The 22100-nt window shown below is 44.9% G+C and overlaps 1 protein-coding gene and 1 non-coding gene across 3 annotated transcripts in view; both read left to right on the top strand.

Annotated features, from left to right (window-relative positions):
* The window catches only part of IGF1R (insulin like growth factor 1 receptor), a 307950-nt gene that overhangs the window by 139736 nt on the left and 146114 nt on the right, over positions 1-22100 (top strand). The gene's annotated exons all lie outside the window — the stretch shown is intronic.
* On the top strand, positions 14084-14190 carry LOC115861967 (U6 spliceosomal RNA). The gene has a single exon (XR_004042951.1). It is a non-coding gene; the product is annotated as a U6 spliceosomal RNA (small nuclear RNA).

Genomic DNA, 22100 nt, shown 5'->3' with positions numbered 1-22100 from the left:
ATCTTCTTTATCCATCTATCTGTGGGCACTTAGGTTGCTTCCTTGTCTTGGCTATTGTGAATAATGCTGCAATGAACATAGAGGTGCATGTATCTTTTCAAATTAGTGTTTTTGTTTTCTTTGGAAAAATACCCAGGGATGGAATTGCTGGATTGTGTCATATTTTCTATTTTTAATTTTTTGAGGAAATTGCATGCTGTTTTTCATAGTGGCTGTACCAATTTACAGTCCCACCAACGGCACCCAAGGGTTCCTTTTTCTTTACATCCTCAGCAACAGTTTTTATTGCTTGTCTTTTTGATAATAGCCATTCTGACAGTTGTGAGCAGGTATCTCCCAGGGGTTTTATGGAGCATGTCTGGAGACCTCATCAGTACATTGGGAATAGACACACCTTTAGAGGTATTTTGAGGATTGAAATAGATAAGTGCATAAAGCAGTCTAGCTTGCTGTTTTTATACTATTAATGTTAATACTCAGTAGCCTGTGTCATTTTCCCCTTGGGGCTCCTTCTGGCATGATTCCCTCCCCAGGCAATAAGGGAAAGAGAGGCAGGAGGTCGGACCATGTGGGATGCCCAATACGGTATCCATATTGTAAATCTGGAATGTGGATATCTTTTGGGTTTGCTTACGCAAAGCACACCTGCATGGCCACTAGCTGAGACACAGCACACTAACTGGGCTGATGTGATGAAAGCATGGGTTGCTGGCGGCTGTCTAATCCAATTATGGATGGTTTCTCCATGCCCAGCCTTCTAGTTGTGCCCAGCCCATCTCCCCTGCAGGCCCTGCCCTCTCTCACCCTGCCCTTTCCATGCGTGGTCCGTGGCTGCCCCAGACTGTACTTGTAAGCTTCGCCAAGTACAGTCTCCTTAATCACAGGTGTCGAAAGCAAGTTGCTGAGGTCTATGGTTGAGCGTTAGATTTCCCAGCAAATGACCTCAGTACAGGTCTTGTTCATTCCAGCCATTCAGGGCTGGCACACTTGTGAGGCCAGGAGACTCAGAACAAGGGGAGGGAAACTTGAAGGTGTAACATGGTTTCCTTGGCTCATCTAATGGAGACTCAGAATAATTATCATTGTTGCAAATGGTCCTTACTTTGTGGTCTAATTGTTAAGCAGGGAGTTAAAACAACAACAATGACGACCAGGAGGAAGACTAACATCTTGACCTTTTTGAACAGATCTCCCACTTGAAAGAAAGCTGCTAGCTGCAAGAGAGGGCCCAGGTCTCACAGTGTGGGGACCTCCAAGCTGCCTCTTTATAGGTTGCATGTTACAGTGAAATCACCCATCCCCTTTTGCCCATGTTGGGAAAAAAAGTCCAGGTTCGTGTATGTATTTTTCACTCATAGGGCTTATTTGGCATGGTTTGGGCACAGCTGGTACAAGATGGTACAAGATGACCCAGCAGGTAGACTGTGAGCTGGGCCGTTCAGAGCTGCCTCTGAAATGTGAACACCCTCCCAGCTTGTTGCCATCCTAACCTTTTCCTCAGTCGTGGAGAACTGATCCTGACGTGGGCATTCCTTACCTCTCTCACCCACTTGAGGATTGCGCAGGACCTGTGTTCGGGATGAAAATGGCACTATTTCTGGTTGTTGATGACATACACGAAGGCTGCAGTGCAGTTTAAATATCCTCAGGAGTGCCCTGGATCCATATGTGCCAGTGAGTCCTCGGTCATGAGACCTGATGGGAGGGAGTCAGGTAGAGCCTCCTGTCCTGGTTCCTGGGAAGGAGTCACTGCATGGCAGGAGACTCCAGTGTGGTACCCGTTTTCTGTCCTTGCCTGAATCTGTCTGGCCTGTAGAGCAGAAGAAAGTCACCATCTGGGCCACTCCTGGCCAACCAGAGTTTTCTGCATTTGGGGATTGAGTGGAAGGCGCCCCTGTAGCCCTCCAAATAAATGCCTTCAGACAAATCCAAACACTGTTACAACACCCACCTCAAAATTGTGACACTGTCAGGTTGACTGAATCCAGGAGACAGTGTAGGGCCTTGAGCACGTAGAAATGGTTAAGGAGACATTGCCTTTCATCATCCAAGTTAAACGTTACCCAGCCCTCTCCCCCACCTTTACTAGAACGCTGAACCTGTAGAAGATGGGCATCGACTGTCCTATTTTTATTGAGCCTGAAAAAGGCAACCTCTCACCCTCAACCCAGCTGTATTTCTAACTAAAATCAGTTCTACATTGGAAACACTCTGCAGAAACTTTTAGAATCCTCAACTCAGAAGGAAAAAATTGGCGTTATCAGGTGGTAGTTTCTGGAAAGGGTATGTGTCTGCTTCTTGAATGGGTTACAAGTATTTTGCACATGTGCCTGGAGGCCGTTTGTGGCATGAGAACCTTTTCTTTGAAGAGGGCAAAGGAGGCAGAAGGGCAACAGGAATGATTCTTGAGGTTGCCTCTTTGTGAGGGACAATGGGGTCCTCAGTTTGTGTATTTAACCTCTGGAGCCTTGGCTCATGTTCCAGTGATGGCTAGGGATTTTCTTTTTCTTCTGCAGTTTTTTTAGTTTTGGTAACTGGTTTAGTGACTGCTGTAGGTTGGTGAAGAACTCTGGGGTGACCTGCATGTGCTGATGCTGGACTGAGGGGCTTTGTGCAGGAGCAGATGTTTTATACGCCCTCTGAATGGATAGATTTTAATCTGAAAGCATCAGATTCTGTGCCACTTCCAAAGTTAGAAAGCGACCTGCATGGAAGCGGCGGTTGCCCTCATCCCAGGGTTCAAGTGAGCCTCTTGGACACGGACAACGTTGGAGGAGGAGATGCAGGCACCTCCCTTTGTGGGCAGGGCAGCCACCATCTCTGAGTCATGAGCTAGGACTAGTGAAAGGTCAAAGGGAAGAGTTGTCCTGCTGTCTTCTACATTACAAACTCTCTTCCTGTGCTCTGAGCCCAGTCACTTATCCAGGGTGCTTTTTAGTCAGAGGTGCCAGTGTCTGTTTACATAGTATGTGCATCTCTTCTATTAAAGGATTTTAAAGGCATTTATCTAATGCAAGTCTCCCTCTGTCAGGGGATCTTTTTCCTGATTGCATGTAAATAATGATGTCAACTTTGCACTTTGTGTAATTTCTCAAACTGTTTACTGCTTGGCCTTGATCGGGACTCCCTGAGGATGCTGTGCCCATGCAGAGCCCTGACAGCCCCGGGAGGGTGGTGAGGGGTGGTGTTGTCCCCTGGGCACCATCAGGTGATTCCACTCAGTGTGGAGGCTGTGCAGAAGCAACTCTGTTCATCCTTGTGCAAAACACATTTTTCTCTGTCCTTTTCCTTTTTCCTCTCTGCCTGACATCTCCCTGGTTTTCAGCAAAGCAGTGGGCTTCATGTTTACTCCTTGTGGTTTCTCAGCAGTTACTTCTAGCGTCAATTTCAATCGATTAAAGTGGTTAAAGAATTTTTGTGCTCAGGAGTCAGTTAAATATTATTTTCTCTTTTAACTTAGAAACTAGTTTTACAGTGGCTTTTTTCTTTTTCTTTTCTAACCCCCTCCCCCCCTTTTTTTAAAGTTTCTGAAGGCAGATCCTGCTCATAACAGAAGAGAACACGTGAGCTCATGGCTTACTTTTCCCAGTTGACTTTTCTGGTCATTTACCTTTCTGTAAAATGGAAAGACAAACAAGCAAACCCTTAAATCCAACTCAGATCATGATTGCCAACTTCTTTCTTTGTGTGTAATATTTTCTTTGTGTAGTTATATTATTTCTAGGTTATGCCTTCTTTATCTTTGAAAGAAAAAAGAAAAACCTTTACACTGTTTACAAGAACTCGTTGTTCTAGGCTGTACAATTGCATCTGTGACGCTTTTTCCATTTGGAACCACGGGGGCGATAAAGATGTCAGCTGGCTAGCCGTTTTTTTTTAAGGCAAAAATCCACAGTCTTAATTTATACTGTAATCATTTTCATTATGTTTGTAGTATGTTTCTCAGAAAAGCAAACGTCGCGGTTTCAGTCTCTGTGGTCGAAGCCTCTGGTTCGTCCTTCCTCTGCCTACCACCTCCCTGCTCCTCGTCTAGTCCTTCTCCTTGGAGGATGGGTTGTCTTTCATTTGAAAAGTGAAAATTCCATACCTTACAAAGAAGGCGACATGCCATGTCTTCAATGTAATTAAATGCAACCGTGACTTGAAGTGGACCTTTAAATTTATGCCATTGAACTTTTTCTTTGGGGAAGGGGCTTTTTCATTGAATGGTCTTACAGTTTAATAATGGGGGGGGAAACAACAGGCTGTACAGGGATACATTCTTAAATCCTGTGACCAAGACCCATAATGTAACCCAGGGGCTCTTTTGTGGCCTTGGGAGGGTCTTCCCACTTTGATGAGGAGGGGAGTCCCGGGGGAAGCACCATTGGAGGGAGAATGGTACGTGGGGGTTTGCTCCTGGAGCTCAGAGAAAAAGGAAAGTCCAGGGCTTCCCTGGTGGCGCAGTGGTTGAGAGTCTGCCTGCCTGCCAATGCAGGGACACGGGTTCGTGCCCCGGTCTGGGAAGATCCCACATGCCGCGGAGAAGTTGGGCCCGTGAGCCACAGCTACTGAGCCTGCGCGTCTTGTGCGCCGCAACAAGAGAGGCCGCGATAGTGAGAGTCCCGCGCATCGTGATGAAGAGTGGCCCCCGCTTGCCGCAACTGGAGAAAGCCCTCAGTCAGAAACGGAGACCCAGCACAGCCAAAAATAAAAAATTAATTAAAAAAAATAAAATAAAAGGAAAGCCCATACCCTGAAAATAGCCCTGAGTTGCTCTGGGTACACTTCATCTGCCAACATTTAGTATCTGTGACTTAGCCAGAGGAAATGCATATTAGCCGCTGAGTTTCCATGGCTTGTGTTCTGGGACTTTGCCCCATGAGGGTACTCTGTGAAGGAACAGGAGGCTCTGTGCCACTGGGGTTTGAGAAGGGCTGGGCAGGTGACTGGAGGAGGAGTCTTGGCAACACCGGAGGCATCCTGCTCGGTCATCTCAGTGTGCATGTTGGGGTGCGGCGTGTGCTGTGACGCTGCAGGTCAGAGTGCACAGGGGAAGTGGGGTGCAAAGTGAAGGGGGCACCTGAGTGACCCGTATCCTTGCCCAGAAAGATCATCACTTCTTTCGTTTAAACAAAGCATGTGACGGAACCGTCAGGGATCATTTCTCCCCCTTGTTTTTCCAGGTGGCCTGTCCCTCGATAGGGCTGTGACAGACCTGCACAGAAAACCTTAACTTCCACATGGAAGCACATCTGGGGAAGCTTATTTCAAATGCAGTTTGCCCCGTGCACAGGTGCTGTGGTGCAGCGGGTGGAACAGGGAGCCACTGTCCAGGGGCCTGGCAGGAATGCTGGCCTGGGAGCCTGGAGCCCTGGGCCTTGCAGTTTTGATTGGCTCAGCAAAGCCCCTGGCCTCCCTGGTCTTTTCCCTCTGTAGGACCTCTCTTTATGCCCTGAGGGAAAAACAGAGAAGGGGCTGATCAGAGTCTTCCCCTCACAGAGGAAAGAGGAAACAGTATTTAACAACATGAAAACAAAGTATAAAACTTCTGCCATCTTATAAAACCTATTTTTCTTTCACTTCATGTTGAATCATATAGTCAAGCTAATCAAATTATAGAGTTTTTACCACCCTAAGTATGTGTGTTCATTTACCTTGTAATGCTTAAAACAAAAGCAGAAAATAATATGGGTAAACATAAAGAAAAGATCATTTCCTTTTTTATATTCTTGATGCCTCCTAGCCAGGTAATTAGAGTCACATACAAAACCATGTGCAAGCCTTCACGAGACTGAAGCTTGTACCAAAATTTCCTTTAAAGTTTTCATAGCTGTTGGTGCCTGCTCAGATGGCTCCATGATGATAGGTTCTTGATTAGAAATTACTTAACAATGCCTAATGAACTACTGACTAATAAATGTTAACATATATTCTTTTAGTGCCTAAATCACATCTTCGTGGTGCCAGGAAAGCCTTATGTGTGTGGTTGCCCTTATTATAGGCCGCTATGCCTTTGGCAAATGCAACACATATTACTCTGATATCTCAAAAGACTTAAAAAAGCAACAACCAACTTACTTTGTATCTTTTCCTCTAATAATTGACTTTTAACTTATTTGTAACTTATTATTAAACCTAGTAAGCAGTTTTCTTTTTATTAAATTTTACTTGTATAAGAATGAAGCCAAAAAGAGTGGCGATCTGTTCAAACATTAAAGTCCTTATCTATGACCACCTACCATGTAACGTGTGACTGGTGGGCTGTGAAAGAGGACAGTTTTCCCACCTAAAGCATTGATATCATAGATCGACAAACTATTTTGCCACCTGATAAAAAGTAAAATGGATGGATGGATCTTGGAGACAATGTCCAAGTGAAAGAAGCCAGTCACAAAAGACCGCCTATTGTCTGATCCCATTTTTAAGTTGTAAGTTGATGAAAGGCTGTGTGACCAATAAATGCTGAGTGTATTTTAGTAAACAGAGTTGTGGTGCTAGAATGAGTTAAAAATGCACAGGCATGCGTGACGTAGTTAATGATGTACACAGTCAGTATTTTGTTGATGCACAGCAATGATGCACAAATGGAAGGTAGCACATTTAAGGTGCCTGTTATTTTACACAAACACAAATGAAGGGTCTCAGGGGTGTGGTTTGCTGGGGAAGCAGAAGGTGGAAGGAGAGACGTTGGCAAAGTGGAAATCTGCTCGGATAACTTCTGTACATACTGTAGGCATAGCTCCTCACCTGGCAAGGGGTTCGGTGGAAGAGGCTGGGTAGGGTTTATATAATTCTCCCCCTTGGAAGGGCCAACCAGGCAGTTCAGGGAAAATTTTTTTGTCCTCCCTATTACCTTAAAAATCCCCAAATTCACTTCCTGTAGAATTCTTGAGTCAGATTGTCTTCCTGACTTTCAGTTTTAAGGTATGAAGGGCTGACAGTAAACCTCCCCCCCACCACCAATGTTTCTTTGCTGATCCAAATGAGTGTTAATTGGTAGAATATTGTAAATGTAGGGGGGGTGGAATTGGAGACTTCAAATGGTAGCTGCTTAGTCTCAGGAGAAGGGAAAGTGACTGACACCCACACACATACTCACCATTATGTGAACTAAGCATTTCTGAGGCATTTTCATGTATCTTGAGAGATAAGAGCACCCAGATTTCTGAGTGAGATTCATCTTTGGAAATATAGAAGACAAATTAGCAAAATCTTTCTAATTTTAAAATGTGCTTTTTGATTTGATGTCTGTTTGTTTGGAAAGAGGCTTTTAAAGTAAAAGCTATCGATGTGTGACCATTACCATCAAAGGCTAAATCCTGGCGGGAAGTTATTACCCGGGTTACCATATTAAGATGATTATGGCTGGCGCACGTTATAAGATCTTTTCATATATATTTTTTACATTATAACTTCAATGTTTTTTATTTACATCCCTAGATGGGGACAGGTGGGAGGCCAAATTCCCAAACCCCAAATTTTAAACAGTTATTATTCCTCTTAATTATTGGATGTTTCCTTGAATTTACTGGGTTTTACTTTTGGAAAAGTTCACTTTCATTTTTGGATATTTTGTACCAATATTCTGTGCCTAAACACGGAATTTTTTGTGTGTTCAATAAGAGTTGATGTTTTGAGAGGTGGTGGTGGGTTGCTTGTGACAGACCAAGTACAGATTTGAGTTCAACAAGCTTTTGAACCGGATGTTTCTATGTGCTAAAACTCTGTAAACACTTGTAGCTTTGTCTGCCATTGTATATTGCTGTATTGATTTTTTTTTTCCTCCTGAAAAGCTCCAGGCCTGTCTGTTCTATACCAATACAAAGGCTGGCCTGTTCCCCAGGGCCACTGCAGGAGAACCTCTGGGGTCTGTGCACTGTTAGATGTTACCATCTGTGAAGTTGCTCCAGATTCTCTTGCACTTGATCATAAAATTCCATTCCAATTTTATATGAAATTTCTTTGTCAAAAAGAATAAATGGTTGCTCAACAGATCCAGTTGTCAGTTGCTGACAGATGTGAAAATTAACAAACAGCAAAATGTCTCCCTTTTAGGAAAGGAACGCAAGTACTTAAAAAAAAAAAAAACCTTATACTGTCAATAAATGAATCCGTTTTAAAAGCATTTTCAAACATTTGTAATGAAAATGGAGGCCTTCTAATGTTTCAGGGCTTAGGGAGAGCCATACGTAATCAAATGCTCCTGTTACTGTTATCACTGTAGTAATAGGGCTTAGTTCTGCCCTTTAAGTCACGGACTCAGGTTACTCCCAGTTTTAGCTGCAATCACAGTATGTTTCTCTTTAAAAAGAGATTGTATCCCAACACTTCTCTATACTAAAACATGAGGAGAAGGTAGCTTGTTAAAGTGACAGTTCAGATGTTGTTATTTTGACAGAAATATTAGTAAATGCGTCATATTATCCCTTGCTAAATATTTATAGCTTAGAATGTATACTCTGATGCATAATATTTTATGAAAGAAACATCCTTTTCCTCAAATTTCTTCCACTTCATTGACATCAATCTGTAATTTACACCCAGAGATCTGTAGGAAAAAGACTATATTAAGACCCTTTAATTTCAACGAAGATAAAACTATTCTAAGAGGGAACACCCTTGAATCTTTGGGACCCTTAAAGGTAGAATGTTATGAAATATTTGTATTTATTCTTTTGCTCAGATTTTAATAGCTTCACTTTTGCAGAAAGGCACAAAATGAGGGTGACTTTAGTGCACAGTTTTAGGTTTTGAGGTGAAGCAAGGTGCACGATGGTAAGTTACCTGATCTCAGTGCTTACGTAACGGCCATGACAAGTGCCCTATGCATTCCCATCCAGAAAGGAAACGCTGTTGTGAAAATGGCTGTCTTCTCTGCGTTCAGCTCTGTGACTGAAAGACGTTGTTCAACAGCTGTGGGTTTACAAGATGTTGCACATGGAGTACTTTCCTTGTCTCATTTAGAAAAACCAGTCTAGACTTCCACGGTTTGGTATTCATGGCCATGGTTTTGGACTTTATTAGATGGCTCTCAGAGGTACTTTTCAGGTGGACATTGATTTCGTGCCAGCTGTCTGAGATGTTTTTCCCTAAATATGGGTGGGTGTGTAGGCTACGGTCTGCAGTGGAGAGCAGTTGCCCGCAGTGGGCCTCAGGTGGATTGTGTGGAAGAAGGAAAGGAGCAGAGGTAGAGGAAGAAGCCTGTATGTCCCGCACGGCTCTGTTAACAGCTGAGTAGTTCTCCAGGATAGGCCAACTACAGTTTTTATTCACAAAATGGACTTGAAAATCAGTTAGTAAACAAACCGTCTCCTTTAGATAAGTGACGTTCTGATTTGTCTGTAAAAAGTTCCGTTTCCTAGCTGACGTCCTCTGAAGCACTTTTATGTGCAACCGCTGTGCCAATGTTTGCTGTCATTTGGTTGTAACGAAATCAGTCGTGAACTTCAAAGTGGAATCATTTCAGAGCCTTTCCTCTACAGTAGTTCGGGAAACACAATACCAAGTGACCTTGATTCACTGCGAACTCAACTGGAAAATGTGCCTAGTGTCTCCCTGAAGCAAGAATCCCTCACCTCTTGACCCTCATCATTTTGGGCTTGAGTCCTCAACCTTGTTGTGCAGACGTCAGCACCGTGTAATCTGTGACCTTCTCTGCTCTCTTCTAAGCTATGGCCTGATTGTTTATACCTTAGTGTTGCTATCAGTTTGGACCAGAAGTCATGAATCTTTCCCTGACCTTAACCTCACTGTGGAATGGCTTAAAGAAGAATCTGGATCTGCTGATGTATAAGCACTAAATTATGTGAAAATTAATAACATTTAACCCTCAACTCCTTAAGTAATAAAGTAGTGGGAAAAGAATTGAATGTTTTATAGCAGTTGTAAGTTATCTAGGAAATAGCTAACAGGTAAGTTTTTATTTAACTTAAGTTTCTGAAAGTGGGATGAAAGAGGGTGGGAAAGGAAAGAGCCATTAAGAAAGCTCACTTTAACCTGTATGCTGTGTTATTTTAACTTTGCCCTCCAGGCTCGGTTAAATAGTCATGTACTTTAGGTCTTAAAAAACATACCCACATGTATTAGTAAGTTAAAAATTTAACAGAACACAAATTATGTTAGAATTATGTTTCTTGAAGAAATGATCTAACTTTAATAAGCATATTTTACAAATGCTATTTCCTGAGAACCGCTGCTTTTAGATGGAACATGCCTTTGTGTTGGTCATGCTTTCTTCCTAGTAATTTGAAACACCTATTTAAATTATCTTTTGCAAACAAGCTAACTAGATCACCACTGAGGTTTGTAATGTGCTTTTTAGATATCTGAAATACTGGAGGTATTGAAGGACAGTGCTTGCACGCTTATCCATCTCTGCCTCGTAGATGTATTGTGCTCCACCGTGTAGCCCTGCAGGCGGCCCAGGGCTCAGCTTGGACAGGGTCCGTGAGCACCCCAGCCCAGGAAGAGGTGGCCAGCAGGGGACGTGGACTGCGGGGCCCAGGTGTTGTGTTGGGCACTGTGCTGGCAGGTTGTAGTGGACCTTCCTGTGCCCCCCTGGGAGGATGGGGGTGGAGGAGAGGTAAAGGTGCCTCTGTGTGTGTGTGTTTGGTTTTGTTTGGGATCTGTTGTAAAAGCCCAGGCCCTCCCTCACCTTTGGGAGGTTCTGTCACAGAAGTGAGAACTTGGTGGTGAGCATTTCGTTTCTTCAGCAAATGCTGCTGAGCCTCTGACCTGTGCCTGGTGTTCTTCTTGAGCTGAGAATCCTGCAGGGAACAAGCGCAACATGGATAGCTTGGTCCTGCAGTTTACATTACAATGGGAACACATTTGTCTGGCAAATAGCATAACTTCTCAGATGTCTCTGAACCCCACATCCACAGTCTGAGCTGCTGAGGTCTCGTGACTGGTAATTGGTGATCTTAATCTGGATTTCTCCATTTATTATTTTCTAACATATGATTTTAACTTACTTAATAATTAAGTCTTTGGTATATTTTCTCTGGTATATTTCTCTGTGTCTCCCTTAGACCCACACAAGCTTTACAAGGGCAAGGATCTTATCTTTTTGTTTTTCTTCCCCATGTCTCCCAAGCACCTAGACAGAGCCTCCGTTCCCAAAGCTCCAGTCAATGTTTGCTGAGTGTGTGTTCACACTGGGTTTGTTTGAACACTCTCGCTAATGAATCCTATTGGAATTCTGACGGTGCATCTAACTCTCAAGGCCGGGGGCCCGGGGTCTCTTGGGGTGGGTGAGCTTGCTTCCACCTCGTTTGCGGGGTGCTCGTGTTGGAGTGGGTCCCCCACATCTTCCACAGCTCTCCCCCCGCCCTATGTGTGTAGTGCCCACAGTCACGTTTTGTGGTCCTGGTTTCCCCGAGGTCATGACAGCAGCACCATTAAAGTCCCACCTGCGGCCTTGCGGGCAATTTTTCTTGTTCAGGGAAGTCACCTGATGTCTCTGCTGCGCAGGCAGTGAGTGCATCAGAGGCCAGGAGGCTGGGCGCTGGGGTCGGGGTGCTGGTTTTGAGCGGTGTCCCCAGGCAGCTGTGATGACCGCGCTCAAGCCCGCTCAAGGAGAAGCGGAGCTGACACCTGGTGTTTGGACAGGTCATGCCGTGCAGGATCATTGGCTGTGCGTAGAGTTGCTCATCTGTGGTGACAGATGTTGAGCTGTTATTTAGTAACTTAGGTTTGTTTTCCTTTGCACACAAATAACCTCTTAGCTGCTGAGTGTTTCTGCGGGCGACCACAGAGCCCATCAGCCGGCAGGCGTTTGCAGGCTCCAGAGGTGTTGCATTGAAAGAGAACTTTCGGAGTGTGTGGCACGGGGAAGAACTGGCCCTCCTGCCCCGCTCCCAGATTTCCTTTGTAAAGAACATCAATATAAGCACCACCATTCTTCAGAAACACAGGCCAGGTGCTCGGGTGCACTGTTGTAGCCACTGAGGGCCCAGTGATGGAAACGTTCTAGTGGCAGAAACAGACCATAATCAAGTCACAGTGTCAGACAGTGATGAGTTCTGTGAGCAAGAATAGATGAATAACTGGTGGGGGGTGGGGTTGGGGTTGGGGTTGGGGTCTCAGAGAAGGGCTTTCGGAGGAGGGGACGTTTGCCCTGAGAGTATGAGTCAGCCAGGAGGAGACATGGGGACGTGGTGGCAGGGGACCATAGGTGGAAAGTCCCCAAGGTGGGGATGATCTTGGGGTGTGTGCATGTGGGGAGCAGGGCTGTTTATTCACCCCACACTCTCTGGGCACCTGCCCTGTGCCAGGTGCTGTTCTCGGTACAGGAACAGAGCCATGGACGAGTCTCTGCCTTCATGGAGCTTTTGTTAAATCAGGGCGGCCTGGGGACTGTGCTGGGTGGGGTGCTCTTTTCTGTAGGGTACTCAGAGGGGGTCTCTAGTGAGGTGGCATTTGGGCAGAGACCTAAAGGAAGGGTTGCAGGAAAGCCAGGAGGCTGGAGGGCAGGGGGCCATGGTGAGGACCTTGGCTTTGACAGGGACAGGAGATGGCGGGATTCTGAGCAGGGGGGTGACACTGGCTTCTGTGTTGCCAGTAGACTCTAGGGCCGGAACAGAAGCAGAGAGACCAGTAGGAGGTGGCAGTTGCCATGATCCAGGGCAGAGAATGTGCATCTTAGACCAGGATAATGGTGAAGGTTGTTGGGAGATGCAGTTGGAATCCCAAAGCGCCAGCAGGACTGGCAGATGCATATGGGATGCATATGGGACAGCAGAGAAAGAGGAAGAGACAGTCGTGGGGCTGGAGCCCATGAGGGAGGGGTAGAGGGTGGGCACAGCCAGATCATCACGTGGGACAGAAAAAAAAAAAAAAGGATTTTGTTCTCTGTGTTGGAAAGTCGGTGCAGAGAGTTTAGATGGGGGGTGAGGTGACATAGTGACAGCTTAGCAAAGCAACTAATATTTATTGAGCACTTATTCTGTATCAGCCCTTATGACAACCCTGCAAGAGTCAGCTTCATTGTTATATCCATTCTATAGATGAGGACGCTGATGGACAGAGAGCTTATAAGGTATCTTGCCCTATATACCACACATTTAGTTAGGGCCAAACTTGATTAATTGATGTGCATCGTAGGGTGTATTTTATTTTTCCTTTAGGGAAGTTACCATGTCTTTGGGTAACCATGCCCACACCCAAGGGGTTAAGAAACATTTTGATGTTTACCAGTTGTTTGCAGATGGGGCCAGAGACAATTTAGGTATTAAAATCTCACTAAATCTGTATCCATTATATGACTCATCTATCTCCTTCTTCCATGGGCCCCCCTCAAAAAATGATCATGGGTACATTCCCCTTACCTGTAAAGCATGTTCATGGTCACAGAAAATACATAGAGAACCACAGGTCTGCAGGTTTCCACATGGGAACTCTCACACTATGGTCAGAAGGTCTGAGACTAGTTAAAAAAAAATGGTTGTGGAATCCGGGCAGCAGCCACTAGGTAATCTCTTTATAAAGGTTGGTGTAATTTCTGTAAGACTCGTTTATTTTGCTCTCAGTTGGTTATCTTGACATTGTTGCCTTGAAGAGGTTATTGTGATTTAATTACAGACCAGATATCTTACAAGATTCATTTGCTATCTCCACATCATTTTCTCATTTCTTTGGCTGTCAATCCCTGGGTGAAGGTGGGAGGGGGAGGCCTTCGTGGGGGGAGAGAATGTGGTAGCAATGAATGTTTACTGCACAAGAGCGCTCAGGGCTTCTATTATAGTCTGGGGGTGGGGGAGGGAGTGGCGGGGAGCACGCAGGAATGTGACCTCCTGGGCCCCAGCCCTGATGAGCAGGGCGGGATTACAGAGGGACTGTAGTGTTAAAGTTAGGATTTTCTGGAAATGTAGCAGACTCCCCCGCACCCCTTGCCATTTGAGATTTTGAAACCCTACTTCTGTTTTGCAAGAGCCGAGAAGGGACCAGTTAATAGCTCTGATCATCTTGTCTCTGGAGAGAATTTATATCTCAATTTACCAGAAGACAGCTCTGGTATTAGGGCAACAAGAATGGTTTTATTCCTGTTTCCTCTTCCTGCACTCTGTTCCTATTTAATTCTTGCATTAAAACCATTCCTGGTGTGCTTGCTTCGGCAGCACGTATACTAAAATTGGAACGATACAGAGAAGATTAGCATGGCCCCTGAACAAGGATGATGCGCAAATTCGTGAAGCGTTCATATTTTTGAAAAACAAATACTGTATGCTAACACATATATATGGAATCTAAAAAAAAAAAATGGTTCTGAAGAACCTAGGGGCAGGGGCAGGACAGGAATAAAGACGCAGACGTAGAGAATGGACTTGAGGACACGGGGAGGGGGAAGGGTAAACTGGGACAAAGTAAGAGAGTGGCATGGACATATATATACACTACCAAATGTGAAACAGATAGCTAGTGGGAAGCAGCCACACAGCACAGGGAGATCAGCTCGGTGCTTTGTGACCACCTAGAGGGGTGGGATAGGGAGGGTGGGAGGAAGACGCAAGAGGGAGGAGATATGGGGATATATGTATATGTATAGCTGATTCACTTTGTTATAAAGCAGAAACTAACACACCATTGTAAAGCAATTATATTCGAATAAAGATGTTTTTTTAAAAAAAACATTCCTGGTAAATTAGAACATGCTCTGTGTTCAGGCCTTGTTTTGAAGAAGGGTTTTGAGTCTAAAAAATTTGATAGCCTCCCATCTATCATGGTGATTTCTGACTTTCCTAAGGGACTGTGTACTTGAGCGAGGCTTGTTCTTTTGTAAGAACCAGCCTCCCTGGGCCTGGGAAGTGGTGAAAGATGCTCTGCTGGGAGGGGAGCCATGGCAAAGGGTTGGACTTGGGGGACTTCAGGATGCAGCATATCAACTGTTGGTGTGTTTGGAAATTTGAAAAGTAATATTAAGAATTAAAGTTGTACAAAACCTCCTAAGATTTCTACCATGGCTGTATAAAGTTTGAGCATGGTGCTATCAGTTTAAAAGTGGACAACTTAAAAATTCCACCTCTTTTGGAAATTTGTTGCCACCTCTACCCCAATTCGGCAGTCTTTAGATAAACTGACAGCCCCCATTTACCAACAAGGAAGAACATTCGATTTTTGTTTTTTATTATTATCTTTTAAATAGCAGGGTGGTGAGAGATACGGCGTGTGACTCAGCAGATGGGAATTTCTTTAATAACACACTGGGTGTGTAAGCATTAGCCCTGCTCCCCACAAGCAGCTCTGCAGAATGCCCTCCGCCTGTTTGGGGAACAGACCTGGCGACCGAGAGAGGCAGCGCAAACTTCCCTAGAGGAGGCAGACTCGGTGGTGGAATCTGAGGGATTCTCTTTGTTTCATTTGTTTTCCCTCTGTCTTGGAAAACACGGACGCAAATCCAGTCCGGCTCCTGCAGCTGCTGAGGCAAAGCAGGCTTTTTATGAATGAGGCCCAGGAGGGGGAGGAGAGGGCTTGTGTTACAGCAGCAGTTGGTTGGGTAATGCATTTCATTCACTCCCAGCCATCTAGCCCCGGCTGTATTTTAAAGGATATTGTTCATTTTTTGTCGATTCAAATTAGACTTTTCTGCCCCTTGTGCAACTGTGTGTAACTTAGAACACTAAGCATGTTGTGTGCGTTAATTTTTTTTTCGTTTGTTTTGTTTTTTCTGAGTGTTTGCTCATTTAGTTGGAGGAAATGGTAAGAGAAGTGAACTGGGAAAAGGGAAAAAAGGCCTTGTCATCCCTGGGGGCGTTGGTTACATCTCTGTCCCCAAGCCACCCAAGAGGAGGCAGGTGGGGTCCCTGTGCCCAGCCCTGAGAGTGGAGCGCTGATTATGGGCCACCTATTACCTGGTGCCCCAGGTCTGCACGTGCTGGCTCCCTTGCCCTGTCCCCCTCTCCTGTTCCCAGTGGGCAGCTCATTATTTGTGGCACTTGAAGCCTCATTGTTGTGGTCACAGGGTTGTGTGAATTGGAAGCTGTGTGACAATGCTGGCCCCCCTCCCTGCCACCGCTTCCTGCTGGGAGCAGAGAGAAGAGGGCAGGCATTGTCTTGGGCATAAATGAACCTCTATCAAAACAAACACCAGAGAGAGGGGCGGCTGGGTTACAGCTGCCCCTGTGAGCCCCGGCAGAGGGCCGCCGTCCTCGCAAAGAGCGCTTTAAGCCTGGATGAGGCGTGTCCTCGCTGACTGTCCTGTGCGCAAAGAGCGAACCCCAAACCGACGGGCCATCCACACCACCCTCAAAATGATTCCCCATATCAGAAATGCCGGATTTGTGTCCTTGAGCATGGTTGGGGGAAGAGAATTACCCCGAGGCATCATGGCTGTATATGAAGGATGACGCTATTGTAAAGTTGTTCTGCCAGAGAGGTTAAGCACACCCTTCTCCAACGTGGACACTGAGAACAGAGATAGAGACGATTAGGCTGTTTTTTTGCTCCAGCTTTTAAATAGGACCCTTCCCTCCCCATTGCTAGTGGTGCTTTAAGGCACCTAATGCCTGATGTCACGAACTCTCCAGATGTGCCAAGCGTCTTTCTTTAGTTCTCCATGTTTTGATGTTGTATAAACACAACTGGCAATACCCCTAATGCCCATTGCCCAGCACCAGTGTGGAAGCTCACCATTGCATGCCTGACTCGCTTTCCTGGTTGCCCTGGTTTCTCTCCTGTGTGGGTGTCGTGTGTCCCATTAACACCACATGCCCCTCCCCAGCCTAGAATGCCACATCTGGGCTGTTTTAGGCATGGGTGATATGAGTTCGGTTTCTTTTTTTTTTTTTTTTTAACTGTAAAAGGAAAGTCTTTCATTTCAATTATACCAAAGGAAGGGATGAGAAGGAATGCATTAAGGACTTGATATAAACAGCTAGTCTTGGGTCCTAATTGTCCCGTTTCTCTTTTTGGCCAGCAGCCAACATGATGTCACTGTGTCCACGTCCTGAGGGTCTGAATTAAAGGCACACTGCATGGGCCAGCTCTGGGTACAGTGATGGCTTTGGCTTTGAAGTTCAGTTGGGGTCCTGATTAGAAAAAATTTGGGGTAAGCTGACCCAGGGCATGGCTGGCTGGTTCTAAGATGTGATTCTGGCCTGAGCCTTAGTACTAACAGTGGTAGGTCACTTAAGTCCACAGGCTAGGCCCTTGGAGGACTTCAGGACTTAAGGAAGGAGAAGGGATAGAGAAGGATTGCAATAAGAAATAAAACAAGGAACAAGAGAGAACTGCCATAGAAGGAGAGGGAGCAGAACACTTCCAAAGGGGTATTTCCTTATTTAGGAGATTGAGTCATTATAGTGGATGACTGTGCCACTGGCGGCAAAACCATTTTAGTTGAAGGAGCACACCCTGGGTGGCCCAGTGGTTAAGTTGTCAGCAGAGGCAGGGACTGTAGCCTCCTCCTTCTGAAAGATGGGTAGAAAATGGAAGAGGGGAGATAACGCAGGACTGAGGAATGTTTGGGGTTTTGTTTTGTTTGGCTTGAGGGTGGAGGATTGCACCCATGAGGTCAAGGAAGCCAGAATTGTCAAATTCAAGAAGCGTCTCAGATGTTTTGACCAACAGCAACTTTGGAGAGCAAAGTGTATACAGGCTTTGAACTTACCTCCTTGAAAGACTAGACAAATTCACATTGAAAGAATGGATCCCATCATCGCCATGGTCTTGTCTACGTGCAGACATCTTCTGTATGCATTGTATTTGTCTGGCATCATTGGAACAGAAGTTTTTTGCTTGAGTTGATTTCCCAAGTAATCAAAGCTCCCTTCTTAGAGTGCAAGATATTTACATTTTTCTCTTAATTTTTGTTCATTAACAGCACTTTGCTGTCTTTAATGTGGATCATTTTCTTGGCATTCCAGGGCACTATTGTGAAACCTGATGCCTCCGAATCTGTTGCTATGTGGGGCTCCAATTTTTCCTTAACTTAAATGGCCTTGGACATCTATGCATGTTTACATTTTATGCATTTGGTGTATTCTCCTTGTATGCAGGGATTGCGAATTCTGACTTAGTCCATCTGTCTCTCGGTAACGTAGATAACTGTGAATATTTATAAATGATTTTTGCTGAAGCTCAGAGGACTTTTGCTTTGCTTTTATGTCAGCATCAGGTTCCAAGTGTTTCGTGGTTGAGGTACTAGAATCCTGTTCATCAGGTCCATGGAGCATTAAACACATACTCATATAAACACATACTCGGCTATGAACTCCAAATGGGAAAGATTTTTATTTAATGATTTTAGATTTTTGAGCCACTTCTGTTTATATCGCTATATTTTTGTCTCTCATATTCATGGTCTTCAGCAAGTCAGATCCCCTAAGAATTTTTGGTTCGTTTATCTTATAGTTTTTTTACACATAGCTCTTTATGTTTTCCCAGACAGGAATTGCGCTACTTGAATTGAAAAGTAAATGTAATATGTAATGTTCTGTTGGTAATTGTTTGTTTCTACTTTAGGCTGACACTGAACTAATGATTTTTTAATTGTACCTGGCTTGAAACACAATGAAAAAGTGATTTCCTACTGCTTTTTTCCCTTAAGCTGATTCAGTAACTTGAAGGTAATTAAAAATGTACAGACCTCAGGAATGTATTTATATTCCATAGTCATGGGTTGACCAAGTAGTGCTCATGTATAATAGCTGGATGGGATGTACGAACACTGAGGTAATGAGTAGCCTGTTTTATATATTTATTATGTTATTATTTATTTAGAGGAATAAAAAAATCTTTTCTCTGTAGTTCTAGAATGCCGTGAAATGTCTGTTTGAGGCATTATCCTGCCATTTTTACAGGGTGATCTTCCTCTTCTGAATGGTGTTACATGTTGCCAGTATCCCAAGGGCTGGTTTGGGACTAAGGCAAAGGATTTAGGAGGCACAAGTGAAAGGGAAGAAATAAACACATGCCTTTTCTTCTTAAAAGAAGGGTAGTAGTTAGCTTGTTGATTTAGCTTCGAGACTGTGGAGGATGAAGCCTGCACTGCAGGGTAAGTAATGTAGGGGGAGACCCTGAAGGGGAGGTTACGGGGTGGTAGACTGGGCACACACAGTATTGTGACTGTGAGTTGGGAAGGAGAGTGCTAAGAGTATTTTCTGAGTCACAGCCACTCAGACAATACTCGCTAATCCATTTGTTTGAAGATACAGTGAACTGGAGAGGATAAACAAAAATGGGAGATTCTTGCAGATAAGAAATCCAGGATAATTATTCACCAGAGTTTGAAATCATCACCATATTCAAGGACATTTTCTTTTGGGGTGGTTTTATATCTAAGGTTTGCATTTAGATGATGCATGATTCAAAATCCTGGGGTATTAGTGGAGTATCTAAGGTACACGGAAATTGCATTTGAGGATACTCCTGTTTAAACTTTCTGCTGCCAGAGTTGGCAGGCAAGTGAAAAGTTGAAAGAAATTTGGATAGGTCTTGTTCCCACCCCCTTCCAAAGCTGATACTCACTTTGGGTGGGATGTTTCTCATTTTTTACAGGGCTAATATTCCTCGAGGATTGTTTTCCCCAAAGCGGGCACTCATAGACCCTAAAATTGGGCAGAGCAACAAGACCAGTCTTCCAAATGGCAGTCTGCATGTTAATGTGCTTTTGTGCTCATCCTTTCCAGAAGGTGTCGGTGTGTTTATATGGTATCTTTGTGTGTGGGAGTGATTCAAGGCACTTTGCATCTGCCCACCCTCACCTCCAGCACCCCTGAAATGCAGCCCCTCTTGTCTCTCTTAGTTGCCCTGTAAGTGGTGACCTGTGATAACTCCAGGAGGGTCAGGAAGAAGGATTTGTTTTTCTTGTCTTGCTTAACGAATAAAACCTTTAACTGTGGCCCTTAAAAGAACCTCTAAAATCCTAAAGTAGCTCTGATAAGTTATTATCATAAATTATTTTTCGTTAGCTAACATGAAGGACTCAAATACCCTTTTCTTTCTGATTGGTGGGCTGTACGACCAAAACCATTTCTAATAGTTTTGTCAGCTTGTTAGGGAAGACAAAGTGCACTTTTGGTCCTTTGAACTAGGAAAGCACTAGCCATGCACTTCCCACGGCCCTTCTGCAGGGTGAGTATTAGACAGAATTTGTTAGGGGACCGGGCAGGAGGCAGGTGCAGATGTGTGTCTGCAAAGGGCCAGAATCAACGTGGACCCACACATGTTCCCGTCCAGTCTCTGGTTCCTTACCTGTTTCAGGTTTCTGTTAGAGTCTGTCTTTGTCTTAATCTTTTCGGTGCTTTTGGTGAGCTACTTAGGAATGTTGTGGGGAGGGCTGGGATGGGTCGGCACAGTGATTTTGGTGAGGCCCAAGAGTAGGCCAACAGTCCAGGACTGTCTTATGTATCAGAGGAAGATGCAGAAAGAGTCGTCACATGTCCTCTTGTCAGCCCCCTTCCTGCCCCCTCCCACCAACCCCGCTCCTCACTTCTGGGCTCCAGGGAAGAAGGCCTCCCTGCTGCCCCTGACCAGCTGTTCCTTGAGTGCAGCAGCGGCTCTGGGAACTCTCCAAGGAGGCCTCCTTCCTGTGGTTGTCACTCCACTCGTACAGCTAGTCCACAAGCACCTCAGGACAAAATGCAGTCTCTCTCTCCCCATCCCCTCTCCTCTTCCTTCCTATATTTGGAAAGTCTGGGGCTAGCCTGGCAAGAAAGTGGGAGACGGGGTGCAGGAGGAAGAACTGGGAGCAAATGAATGATGCTTCTGTCAGAGGCGTGCAGGCTCTAAGAAAGTAAGAATGTAACCGCAATGCCTTGTCCATCTGCTAAGCCCCCTTGAAGTGGGCTCAGCTCCGTGTGCCACGCTGACACTGTGAGGCCAGCGTGGGCCCAGCCCATCTTGCAGCGCCTGTGCTAGTATCTCCCAGCTGAAAGTTCTGCCCCTCCCTTCCCTTCATTTTTTCTTGATAAGAGCTAAAAAAAAATTTTTTTCTTTAAATTCTGGTTGAATAATAGGAGCCTCCCTCTATAATTGGCATGTGTGGGAATATATATTAAATAAACACCTTCTAATAGGTGTTACCAGAACTCCTATGGGAATTCTTTCACAGTGTTTTTTCAGCATTGAGAGGAGAAAGGCTAAGGATGTCTCTTGCCCTATAGTCCTTCTTGTGAACATGTGCTGAAAGCCAGGAGTGGTCCTGTGCCTGGAAAAGTCCATTCTCTGGTGTTAGTAAGTGATAGACAAGGGTGTGTATTTACCAACATCAGGCATCCACAAAATATTGACGTAAGTGTTTTAGGGTACAGCTGGCCCTAAACCTGACACGACAGTTAATATCATGCAAGTTGAAAGTTTTGTGAGTTCTGATGTGATGCGTTCTGTGGGCATTGAAGTCAGAGCTCCCTTGCTCATCCCCAGCGCTCGCAGATCATACCCCTGTGCCTGGCTCACAGCTCCTCAATACGATGCTTTGTTCATTGTAGCATGGTGGGATTTTTATAGATTCAAATAAGTTGGAGGTAGTTTCACATTTTTAACAGCTAAAAACATACTAATCATAAAGCTTAGATTCTCCCAAGTAGGGTGTTGAACACAGGCTGCGTCCTGGATGTATTGACAGAGGAACCACATAGTGTGATGGATTCTTTGTCCCTTGGAGCTTCCCTTTGCCTCCCCGAATGCTATATGGTCTAGGCAGCTTTCTAGAGACTTTCCTTATGCAACATGTACCTGTACAAGAAATGTACTCCTTTGTGCCGTCTGAGGCATTTGGGTTGTATGGAGCTTGTTAAATTTCGATTCCCGGCATAGTTTCAGATGTGGATGTATGCTTAGAGAAAGGGTAGGGGCTAAAGCCATCCACGGCTGCCAGATGGGGTTCCGTCCTGGCTCTGTTGCTTACTGGGTGTGACACCCGTGCCTCTGTTTCCCCCTCTGTAAGATGGCATGAACAGTGGTGCCCCCTCGAGGGTTTGTGAGTTTAAAGTGAACCAGTGACCGTGAGGACTTTACAGTGGTGCCTGGACCACAGTAGAACACTGTCCGTGGAAGTGTAAGCCATCGTCACTTTTGTCAACATCACCAGTCATTAATGCATGCACTGTCCCCTGGCTTTTTTTTCTTTCATCCAGCAGTTAGGATTTTCTGTCAAACAAAAGAAAGCCTCTATGTTTCAC

This window comes from Globicephala melas, chromosome 2 (genome assembly GCF_963455315.2).
Source record: "Globicephala melas chromosome 2, mGloMel1.2, whole genome shotgun sequence".
Classification (NCBI taxonomy): Eukaryota; Metazoa; Chordata; class Mammalia; order Artiodactyla; family Delphinidae; genus Globicephala; species Globicephala melas.
This window is presented reverse-complemented; position numbering and strand designations above follow the sequence as displayed.